Source organism: Eretmochelys imbricata, chromosome 1 (assembly GCF_965152235.1).
Source record: "Eretmochelys imbricata isolate rEreImb1 chromosome 1, rEreImb1.hap1, whole genome shotgun sequence".
Classification (NCBI taxonomy): Eukaryota; Metazoa; Chordata; order Testudines; family Cheloniidae; genus Eretmochelys; species Eretmochelys imbricata.
Window position 1 is genome coordinate 218,792,752 of NC_135572.1, and position 12,457 is coordinate 218,805,208.

The window sequence follows — 12,457 nt, forward strand, 5'->3', positions numbered from 1 at the left end:
AAATAAATAATAAGGAACTCTGCATTTTGGAACAACAAGGGGGTACTGACTGGAACTTGTTCCCTAAAAGAAGACTATATTTCCCCCCTTATCTGAACACACATATTCTTTGGCCTAGTGTCACCACAACACTTTTCTCCAATAAAAAATGGAGTTCTATTAGCTGTGTTATCAGTGCTCTTGTCTCACCAGCAGGTGGCACTGTGAAATATTAAAGAGTCCAGTTGGGCAGTGATAGTATCATTGAGTGCTTGGAGTTTAGACAGCCACTTACGGTGTTGCACACACCAGGGTAATTAAAGGGGTGTAAGTGTGGGGCTTGTATGGAAGGGGAGAAATAGGCAGATCAACCTGGACATGTTGCTTTTGCTGACTAGAATGAGAGGAGGTGACATACCTGATTTTTCTTTTGCAAGGATGTGGGACTAAAGATTTTTATCAACTCTCAGCTACAGAAGCCAGTCATGTGCCAGAGTCATAATGTCCAAACACCCCTCTCTCTTTCTGTGGTGATGGTGTCTGTGGAGGATCAGAGCCCCAGAGTAATGCAGGAAGGAGGGATGGGTGGGAGACATATAATTGATTGATTACTAATCAATCTGTCTCTATTATTGTATGGGATGTGGATGTGATTTGGGCTATCAACTAGTGGGGAGTTGGGGGAGGTTTTATGCAGATATCATAACTTAGTTTAAGTCACAACACAGGAAATGTTATAGGGCAGGTAACATTGAATGCCAAACAGAATCCCCAGTGTTAAACTGATGGCTGGGTCCTTGCTGCTTCTTAACATTTAACCCCGACGTCCCTAACCAACAGAACTTGACCCTGGAGATAAACCCCAACCACTCTGTGTGACTTTTATCCTGTAAATACCCAGCTAATCAGTAGCATCTGAAGCTATAAATAGTTCACAAAATGTCCCTGTATAATATCTATAGCTATCTATCTATCTTATCCTGCAATCCGTGTCTTGGTTTGGTCACATACTTAGTTGAGGCAGAAGTAATGATCATGTATTCCTCATGGATATTAATACTCAGCACTCCCATCCCTCTTAAATCTCCAGTCACTACCTAGCACTTGCTCCTATAAATACCTTACCCTGATCCTTAAAGGTGCCTAAACACCTTTAGGATTTAGGCCCTTGCTATTTCATAACATTTAACGCTAACGTCGCTACTGTGTAATTTTTATCCTGTAAATAGCCAGCTAGTGCCTCCCCGTGTGCGGTACTGCCTTGCCATGGCAGTGCTGGGAACCTGCTGGACATGAGTGAGAGGGAGCTCAGTTTGTCTTCTCTCAAGACCTTTGCTTCTAACCCTCCCTTTCTCCTCCTCCCCTCCCCCGCCCTGACATTACTGTCCTGTAGGGTGACTACTGAGTTCCAGCCGAGATGGGGGTGACGGGAGCTCCTCCAATGCTCACCCCTTGAGCAGAGCAGCAGCACCTGTGTCACATACAGCCTGCACCACACCACTATGTCTGTCCTGCTCTCAGGTCAGATCTGTTCTTTTGAATAGTGAATTGTGGAATATAAATGCTGGGATGTGTTTGTGGTCTTTTCCCCCCAAAAAACAGCTTTAAAAATGTTTTGAATTTTCAGATTGTATGTATTTGATTGGGTTTTGATTTGACTGGAATGCAAATACGGGCTTGATCGACTAGGGAAAAAAGGGGTACTTACTTAGATTTGGTCAGTTGTTTATTTTGCTTTAAATAGTGTGTTGTTTAATTTCTTTTGTGTGTGCAAATGGCTAATTTTTAAATGTAATACAGTACACTCTCTGATTTAAAGTAATTAGAGATTAGTATCATTTAACCAGTATTTTTCCCAAAGTTTGCATGTGTTTATTGTTATTCTTGTGATTTTTAGCATTATTAATTTATATATTTGTTGACTTAGATTTTTTTCTATTGATTTTCTGTGAATAAATGTTGCATCAGTGAGCTGCCGTATGCAAAGTTGAAAACTGATCTGTCTGTATATATTTTTATTCTTCTTTTCAGAATACCATAGATAAAACACATATTTAAGTGCATATTGTTAAAAAAAATAAGTATGTATGGTAGGGCTCTACAGACTACCAAATCAGGAGGAGGCATTTCTAGAGAAAAATGGAAAAAATATCCAAAACTCAAGACTTAGCAGTAATGGGAGACTTTAGCTACGCAGGCATCTGTTGGAAAAGTAATACAGAAAAAACACAAAATGTCTAATAAGTTCTTGCAATCTGTTGGGGATAACTTCTTGTTTTGGAATGTGGAGAAATTAACTTGGAAGATGGGTGGCCATTTTACACTTGATTCTGATTTACAGAGAGGATTGATTGCCAATGTGAAGGGGGGTGCAACATGGGTGAAAGTGATTATTAAATGATAACTTTCATAATTCTAAGGAACAGAAGGAGTGAGAGCAGCAGTCAATGGACTTCAGAAAAACAGATTCAGTGAACAGGTAGATAAGGCCCCCTGAGAAGAAAATGTAAGGGAAAAAGGAGTTGAGGAGATCTGAAAGTTTTTTAAACAGACAATACCAACAGCAAAACTGCAAACTATCCCAATGAAAAAGAAAGGTAGAAAGAATAGAAATAGGCCAATATGGCTGTATCAAAAGCTCTTTAATGACCTGAAAATCAAAAAGGAATCCTACAAAAAGTGGAAACATGAACACATTGTGTGGCAAGGCACCTTCTTGGTCTCACCAGCCTCAGCTGTTTTTAGCCTTGGCAAGATGGCTTGGGTAAAACAGTCCCTCTTAGCTGCACAGGGTCAGTCCATTCCTTCTCTCCGCTAGTCTTTTGGGCTTGTTTTTCTCCCTTATGGGAAGGAATGCAGCCTCCCCTCCTGGTGAGGCTTACTGTCTTGCTGCTCCTAACCTACTGGCAGCTTGACTCCTTCCCTCCCCCTCTCTCTCAACAGGGGAGGGTTTAAAAAGGTCTCAGGCAGCCCTTAGTTGGAATCAGCTGATCCCAGTTGATGGGGGGAGGGCCTTTTAACCTTCTGGGACTGTTTTCTACCCCTTCCTTTCAGCTGTCTGTCCTGAGTTTATCACAGTTGCTAAAGGTGAATAAAAAAACAACAACAAAAAATAACCACAAGCATGTAGGGAAAAAATCATAAAGGCTAAGGCGAAAGTGAGTTACACCTAGTAAGGGACAAAAGGGCAATAAGAGAGGTTTCATTAATACATTAGGAGCAAGAGAAAGACGAGGGGAAGCGTAGCTCCACAAAGGAGAGATCTTAATGGATGACACCAAGAAGGCTGAAGTATTTAATGTCCATTTTTGCTTCAGTCTTCACTGAAGAAGTTAATTGTGGCCTGGTGCTTAGCACAATATTAACAAAAAGGGGAAAGGAACACACACCAGAAGAAGGAAAGAACAGAATATTTAGATAAGTTAGATGTATTCAAGTCAGCAAAGCTTGACAAATTCACCTTAGGGCACTTAAGGAACTAGTTGAAGCAATCTTGGAACCATTAGCAATTATCTTCAAGAACCCATGGAGGATGGGTGAGGTCATAGAGAAGTGGAGAAGGGCAAATATAGTACCTAACTTTATAAAGGGGAACAAAGAAGATCCAGGGAATTACAGACCAGTCAGCCTAATTTCAATACCTGGAAAGATGGTGAAACAAATTATTAAACAACCAATTTGTAAGCACCTAGAGGACAATATGGTGATAAGTAATAGCCGACGTGGATTTGTCAAGAACAAATCATGTGAAACCAACCACAATGTTAGCAAACTAAGGAAATATGGTCAAGATGAAATTACAATGAAGACAGTGTCACGGAGTTACAGGGTCTGGTCTATGCCCAAGCCTGTCACCAGGCTTCTGGGAGTGACACTTTTAGGACCCACACAGTTCCATAGGGCAGGCCCCTGGCCTCCAAGACTGGGCCTTCAGCACCAGTGTTCCCTGCCTCTGTGGGTCCCTGCAGTGAATCCAGCCAAGACAAACTCCTCTGGGAGGCTTGTACTGTGCCCCTTCAAAGTGTGCAATGCTCTCAGTGAGTTTACAGCGATGCAGGCAGCCTTTTCAAAGCAAGGTAATCATTTATTAGTCATTTAGCACACAGAATTTTAAAGACCCTCGATTAACACAGAGAAGCCAAAGTTAATCCATAGTCCACCTTGGTCCAACTAGTGCCCTGATGGGCCAGCCAAACTGTGATGAACTCCATCTCTGTCTCTCTCTGTTTACCCCTTTGTCTCCCCAGGTCTGGCTCCTGAATCCCTTTCTTCCAGTCACCTGACACCTTCTCCAGCTCAGTTCCCAAATCCTAGCTGCTGGAGTTTTCTGCTGTTAGGTGTGGATTGTTCAGTTGTTGGAGCATCTCTTTGTCTTGCTGGACTCTGCTGATTTGGATCAGCTTGAGCCAGTTCTTTAGTGACTGTATTCATTCCCCCCAGTGAGGTGAAACACACAAACCTCCTGTCTATTGCACTGTTCCAGGAGTAGTGATAACCCTTTTTACCCTCTGGCTAGCAATGACATGAACAGAAGGAAACTGAAGCATGCCTAGGATTCATAAAAATAGTACAGAAAATCTCCACTTTGTCACAAAGGGTACACGACAGGTTGAAAGACCATACACAAAGTGTGGTTATCAATGGTTTGCTGTTGAACTGAGAGGGCGTATCTAGTGGGGTCCTATAAAAGTTTGTCATTTTCATTAATGAATTGGATATGGAGTGGAGAGTATGCTTATAAAATCTGCAGATGACACCAAGCTAGGAGGGGTTGCAAGCACTTTGGAGAACAGTGTTAGAATTCAAAATGACCTTGATAAATTGGAGTAGTGGTCTGAAGTCAACAAGATGCAATTCAGCTAAGACAAGTGCACAGTCCTACACTTAGTAAGGAAAATTTAAATACACAGGTACTAAATAGGGAATAATTGGCTAGGTGGTAGTACTGCTGAATTGAAATATGAGTCAACAATGTGGTGAAGTTGGAAAAAAAGGCTAATACCATTCTGGAGTGTCATGTGTGGTAAGGCGTGGAAGCTAACTGTTCTGCCCTACTTGGCACAGGTGAGGCCATAGTTGAAGCACTGTGTCCCGTTTGGGGTGCCACATTTTAAGAAACATGTGGACAATTTGGAGAGATTCCAGAGGAGAGCAACAAAAAATGATAAAAGGTTTAGAAAACCTGATCTGTGAGGAAAGGTTAAAGAAACTGGGCATGTTTATTCTTGAGAAAAAAAGGTTGAGGGGAGACCTGAAAACCATCTTCAAATATGTTAAGGGCTGTTAGAAAGCAGGGGTGGGCAAACTTTTTGGCCTGAGGGCCACATCTGGGTATGGAAATTGTATGGCAGGCCATGAACGCTCACAAAATTAACAACGGAAAATTAACACTACTAAAACATCATAGTCACCTAAGACAACAACTAGCAGGCACATGGGCTTGCACGTTCCAGGCTCTAATGGCATGTGAGGCACAATTGGGTTGTGCAGCTGGAGTAATATGCAGGCCCTCACGCCTGTCATGCAGGTCCTGAACATGCAGGAGTGCCAGGTGGGCAGAGCAGGGCAAGCCCCTGACCCCGCTCCGCAGCTGGAGCGCCGGAGCAGGGCAATGGAGCTTGAAGGCTGGATTAAAAGGTCTGATGGGCTGGACGCGGCCTGTGGGCCATAGTTTGCCCACCCCTGTTATAAAGAGTATGGTGATCAATTTTTCTCCATGTCCACTGAAGGTAGGACAAGAAGCAATGGGCTTAATCTGCAGCAAGTGAGATTGAGGTTAGACCTTAGGGGAAACTTTCTAACTATAAGGATAATAAAGTACTGGAATAGGTTATTAAGGGAGATGGAATCTCTGTCATTGCAGGTTTTTAAGAACAGGTTGGACTGTTACCCCAGAATTTAATAGTACTGCCATCAGCAATTTTGCATGTTCAGCCACTGCCAGCTGAAAAGCAAACATCACATACTGTAACGATGCTGCCTCTGGCGGGACACAACTGAGAGTGTCAATTCTGGACAAATTGCTTAGAGCAGGGCAATTACAGCCCAAGGCTGGGGTTTCTCCACTTCTAAGGCAAACCAAACCAGCCAGACAGGGAGGACTTTGGTTTTACCCCACTGGCTGACTACAAGTCACACAAGCAATTCCCTCAGACACTCCAGTTCCCCAGTACCACCACCAGCAGCCACTTCTTATGGGGATGAATGTTATGAAAACTAATGCCCCTGTAAAAGAAAAAAGGTTTTCTCAATCCCAAAGGACCAAGCCCCAGACCCAGGTCAATATACAAGTTAGATCTTACCCACAAATTACGCTGTTGCCAATCCTTTAGAATCTAAAATCTAAAGGTTTATTCATAAAAGAAAGAAATACAGATGAGAGGTAATATTGATTAAATGGAATCAGTTACATACAGCAATGGCAAAGTTCTTGGTTCAGGCTTGTAGCAGTGATGGAATAAACTGCAGGCTCAAATCAAGTCTCTGGAGTACATCCACAGCTGAGATGGGTCATTCAGTCCTTTGTTCAGAGCTTCAGTTTGTAGCAAAGTTCCTCCAGAAGTAAGAAGCAGGATTGGAGGGGTTTCCAGGACCTTTTATATTCTTTGCCCTGTGGAAGGACCCCCCCTTTGTTCTTACTGTGGAAAATCCCAGCAGCAAGATGGAGTTTGGAGTCACATGGGCAAGTCACATGTCCATGCATGACTCAGTTCTTTGCAGGCCCACACCATTGTTTACATATTAGTTTGAATGTTCCCAGGAAAGCTCAGATGTGGATTGGCATCTACCAAAGTTCATTGTCAGTTAAGTGTTTCTTGACTGGGCACTTACTGAGAATAGTCCCTTCTCAAGAAGCTGACCAAATGCTTCAGTGAGGCTACTTAGAATAAAAACACATTGATATACAAGTACATAGCCAATATTCATAACTTCAACTACAAAAATGATACACCTATACAGATAGCATAATCATAATCAGCACATCATAACCTTTCCATAGACACTTTACATGACAACTTTTGTACAATATTTGCTGCAAATATATAACAGTGTTTGCAACAATGATCTATACGGTTACAGGTTATGTGAGTAATATCACAAAGCCGCCTTACATTGACCTAATAATGTATGTGTCTACACTACCAGGTCCCTTCCACTGACCTAACTCACCTGTAATGTTCACTTAATTACTCTGCCCCTGCGAGAGACTTAATTCAGTGTTGATGAGTTGACAGAGAGGCAGTGAAGACGCAGTCTTATGTAAGTTGACTGAATTGGCCTCCAGGAGGTATCCCACAATGCTCCACTGTGACTTCTCTGGACATCATTATCAACTCCACTGCACAGAATCCAGATACCCAGGAAACAGCCCCTCCCCGTTAAAGCCCCAGAAACTTTGAATTCCCATTTCCTATTTGATCAGCATGGAGAGCTTGGCAGCCCAGGTGATCCTGGTGACTCAACGCCTCAAATGTGCTCCAGTCTGTAGTACACAGGAGATGGTGGGACTTACTGGTCTGTGAGGAGAAGAGTCTGTGCAGGCACAGCTCCAATGCGGCACAATAAACTAGACATTTATGAAAAGATCACATGGGGCATGGGAGAGAAGGGCTACAGCAGGATACGCAGCAGTGCCACGTGAAAATCAAGGAACTTTGGCAGGCATACCAGAAGACAAGGAAAGCAAACAGTCATTCTGGTTCTGCATCACAAACATGCTGCTCTACAATGAGCGGCATGTGATTCTTGGCGGCGACCCCACCACTACCCCCAAACACAGCATGGATACACCCCAGGAGTCTGAGTCTCGGGCTACCTCAGGCAACAATGAGGAGAACATTCTAGACGAGGAAGAGGAGGAGAATGGGAGACAAGCGAGCTGTGGGTCCATTCTCCCCAAGAGCCAGGAGCTATTTTTAACCCCAGAGTCCAGCTGTTTGCAGGACAGCATGGTGGCTGAGCATGATGCTGGGGAAGGCACCTCTGATAAGTATGCAATTCCAATCAAACTGTAGGGGTTACATGCTCTTATATTCTATGTTTAATGTAAAGAAAAAGTGAAGTGTAGTGAGTATCTGCTTTCCAATGGCTGCTCCAGCTACGCAGAGGGTGGCCCCCTGGAAAAGACCGTTTATGTGCACAGGGATGCCCAGGAATCCTCCATGGAGACTTCTAGGAAACTTTCATGGAGCACTCTGCAATCCTTTACAGAAGGTTTCTGAGGAGGGCTGCCTTATTTCTTCCACCACGGTAGGACACTTTCCCGCGCCACTCCAGTATTAACTCTCCTGGTATCATTGTGGTACACAGCATAGCAGCATAAGGACCAGGTCTGTACCCAGACGCTTGCAGAATCCACTCCCTTGCCACCCCTGTAACCCTCAGGAGACTGATATCACATAGGGTCACCTAGGGGAAACGGGGGAAGTTTCCATTACAAGTGCTCGTACTGCAAACAATAGAGCATGTGATCCACCACCCATAGTGATTTCAGGGTCCCTCAACCATGTTTTCCCTAACATGTGGGTGGTTTGGTTGGCAGGGATTGGCATTGACCTCAGATTCTGCACGTCTAGGGCATCTACTACCTCCGGCGTGGCTGTACTGCCCCCAGCCCCACCCCTGTCCCTTCCATGCAGCTGTCTGCATGACTGCATCTCCTGTCTGGGGTCTGTACAGCCCCACCAGAGGACAGGGCTGGGGGCAGTACAGTGGCACCGGAGGAGTTGCCAGTGTGGGGCGCTGGCTCCTGAGAGTGGCGGTTCCATGTTTTGCTCCTTTCGCCACTGCAGTTCCCAGGAGAGCCCTGCGGGTTCTGTGGATACCGATGTATATCTGTGTATATCTGCATCTGCAGGTATAAATTTGTATCCGCACAGGGCTGTAATTAGAAGGGGGGGGAAAGAGGATGTGTGTGTGACACTCTACACCCCAGGGAAATGCCCTGTAACCCCCATATTCATCATTTGTATATAAATTGTGATATTTTATGCAGAGCATACCATATGAGGTATCGTGGGAAAGATTATGATCTGCTCAAAGCCACTGTTCCATCTAAATATGCATATCATTAATGCATTTGAAGTTATGAGAATTGTGTTGTATGATTGTCACAAATATCTGGTGTGGGTTTGGGAAGTGCCAGGCTACTAGCTCCCCAAAGACAATAACCAGGGGATAACCAACACCCAGGTGGGTGTCGAACAACCATCAAAAGCCATTGTCCAGCGAAAGAGCTACAGTGCAATGACTCAGCTGCGCAAGACCACACCAGGGGAATTGCTCAACCTTGCCTGGTGACTCAGCAATGTACCCTGACATGCCTGGACTTGTGTTCTCCAACCACAGGGTGGGACTAAGGATATAAAACAGAACACAGTGACCCTATACTTTGCCTTTTCTCCTCCCCCCACAAATGTAGTCAATAAACTTGTTTTACTGTTTATCTTTACCAGTGAGTTTGCCTGAAGTGTTTGGTAAATCTGCACAGGTTTACAGAGGCTGGTGTATATCCACTTTCCATTGATGAAGCGGTGAACCAATTAATAAACTTGCACTGCTCATCAGACAGTATATTCCTGAGGTACAAGGCTGGGAGGATTTGTCTGGTGCCTTTCTCTGTGTGATTCATGAGTGGGTCTGGGAGCATTCATGCAATCTACCTGGGTGTGGGGCTCCACATGCTGTTGTGCTGAGTGATAACAGCACCTGGAGGGGTTTGCTGCTTGTCACTAGCAAAGCATTGTAAGAGATAGCCCAGTGTGGAGAGTTCAGGGGGCACAGCGGTCCCACAGTCCCAGGCTGCACGCCAGGGATCCCATCACAGCATGATGACATGTTTAGAAAGACAATAAGGCCTCTGAGACAGCTGAGACAGGGCTAAGAGCCTGGAGGATTTCATTGTCTGAAAAACTGGACATGGACATGGAGAGCAGGAGAGCATCCCATGCAGGATGAGATGCTGTGGATTATGAAGGACCAATTAGACATGTTGAGGCATCTGGTTGAGCTTCAGGAAAAGCATCTTGAGGCTAAACTCTTTCTGCAGCCCATGCAGAACTGCCTGCAAGCATTGCCCTGTTCCCAATCCCTCTCCCACAAACGTTCCAGGAGCTGGGAGTGGGATGTGCAGTATCCCTTCCACTCAACACTGGGGAGGGTACTAAGAACAAAAGGCAACCATTCAAAGATCTTTGATGGGCAAGACTTCTGTGCTTTCACAGACAAACTGATCTGGTTTCTCCCCTCCCAATATTATCCCACCATTTGCCCAAGGTTAAAGAAACAGAAAGAACAGGAAAATAATGTATGTGTGTGCAATAAAGGTAATTGTTTTGAGAATTAAATGCTCTTTATTTATTCCAATCATTGGGGTTGGGGGGGTGGGGTGGGGGGGAGGGTACAGAGAAATTGATGCAATGGAGGGGATGGTAGGGGAAGGCACAACACAGATAAGCGGTGCACATTACTGAAACAAGTTTTCAAAGCATCTAGGAGATGCAGAGCTCCTTGGTGAGCTCTTCTTATTGCCCTGGTATCTGGCTGCTCAATATTAGCTGCCAATCTATCTGCCTCCATACCCCACCTCTGCAGAAACGTCTCTCCCTTTGCCTAACAGATATTATGGAGCACACGGCAGACAGTGATAACAATGGGGATATTGCTTTCACTGAAATCCAACCTAGTAAACAAATTGTGCCAGCAACCCTTTAAACGTCCAAAGGCACATTCCACCACCATTCTGCACTTGCTCAACCTTTTGTTGAAATGCTCCTTACTGCTGTCCAGGTGGCCAATGTTCGGCTTCGTGTGCCATAGGAGCAAGGGGTAGGCTGGGTCTCCCAGGATCACGATTGGCATGTCAACATTGTCAGTGCTTATTTTGCGATCTGGAAAAAAGTCCCTGATTGCAGCTTTCTGAACAGACTGTGTTCCTGAAGATGCGCGCATCATGCACCTTTCCTGATCCTCCCACATTGATGTCGATGAAACTCCCCCTATGATGCACCCGTGCTTGTAACATCATTGAAAATTATGCCTTACAGTTTATATACTCTTTGGCAAGGTGGTCTGCTGCCAAGATAGGCATATGCGTGCCATCTATCATCCCACCGCCGTTAGGGAACCCCATCGTGGCAAAACCATCCACTATGTCCTGCACGTTGCCCAGAGTCACTATCCTTCTTAGCAGAAGTCGATTAACGCCCTGCATGCTTGGATCACAATGGATTTACCATTTCAAGCCTCTACCCAGTAATCTGATAAAACTAATTAGCACCCTTGGGCACCTCTAAGAGTCAATACTTACCCACTCAGAAGCATTGAGTCTATGTATAACACAAGAAAACTTTTGTTAAAAGGGAAATAGAACCCAGCATTACTTTGGGAAAACACCACAACCATGATTCAAAAGCACGTAACCATAAGCAGCACGCACCTCACAGTCCCTTCGGGCAGTGTCCTTTGTTTCAATTTCCCATCTTGCAGCATGGAAGTCTGACAAATAAATGTCCCTTTAACATACCACTCCCCTCTCCCTGCACTGCACCCTACTCACAGTTGGCTGTTCTTAGTCAGTGAAGACCCTTAGTTCAGAGGTGCACTCCCCTAGATTCACCTCCCACCCCTGAAAAGGGAGGGGGAGTTGTCGAGCAGTGTCTCTGCTGCTGCTTCCACTGTACTCTGCCGCCGTTAGCTATGTGCTACTACCTCTGTGGCTGTTACCTCTGCCGCTGTTCAGCAATGCTGCTGTCATCAGTGCTGCTTGCCACTCACTACCACTTCTGCAATGCCCCATTTTGAGGTTCCACCACTTAGCCCAGCTCTTAGCCCTGGTCTACACTGGGGGTGGGATCGATCTAAGTTACGCAACTTCAGCTGTGTGAATAACGTAGCTGAAGTCGACGTACTTAGATCGACTTACCGTGGTGTGTTCACCGCCGTGAGTCGACTGCTGCCGCTCCCCCGCCGACTCCGCCTGCGCCTCTCATGGCGGTGGAGTACAGGAGTCAATGGGAGAGCGCTTGGGGGGTCGATTTATCGCGTCTAGACTAGACACGATAAATCGATCCCCGCTGGATCAATCGCCATCCGGTGAATAGTGTAGACATACCCTTAGTGATTTCCCTGGACAGCGAGAAACCTCTCTACTGTTGCTTCTTGTCTTTCATTACAACACTGTCCTCACACCATGTTGAAGGCTTAGAGCTGCTCATCAGTGATTTCAGCTCTAGTAACCACCCAACAGAAACAAGAACTTTTAATTGAGTTTACTCAACTCTCCCTTTGAACACTAAAGAGAAGAGAATCAAATAGTATCTAGAACCCTTTAAAGCAGAGCCCCCCCCACTAGATAAAAACATCTATCCCTAACCCCTCTAACTTTCACTGGGATGTGACATCCCTACCCCCTGCTTAGCAAGTGGGTTTGAGGTTAGGGTGACCCCTTCAATCAGGGCATGCTAAGCACAGTTCTGCT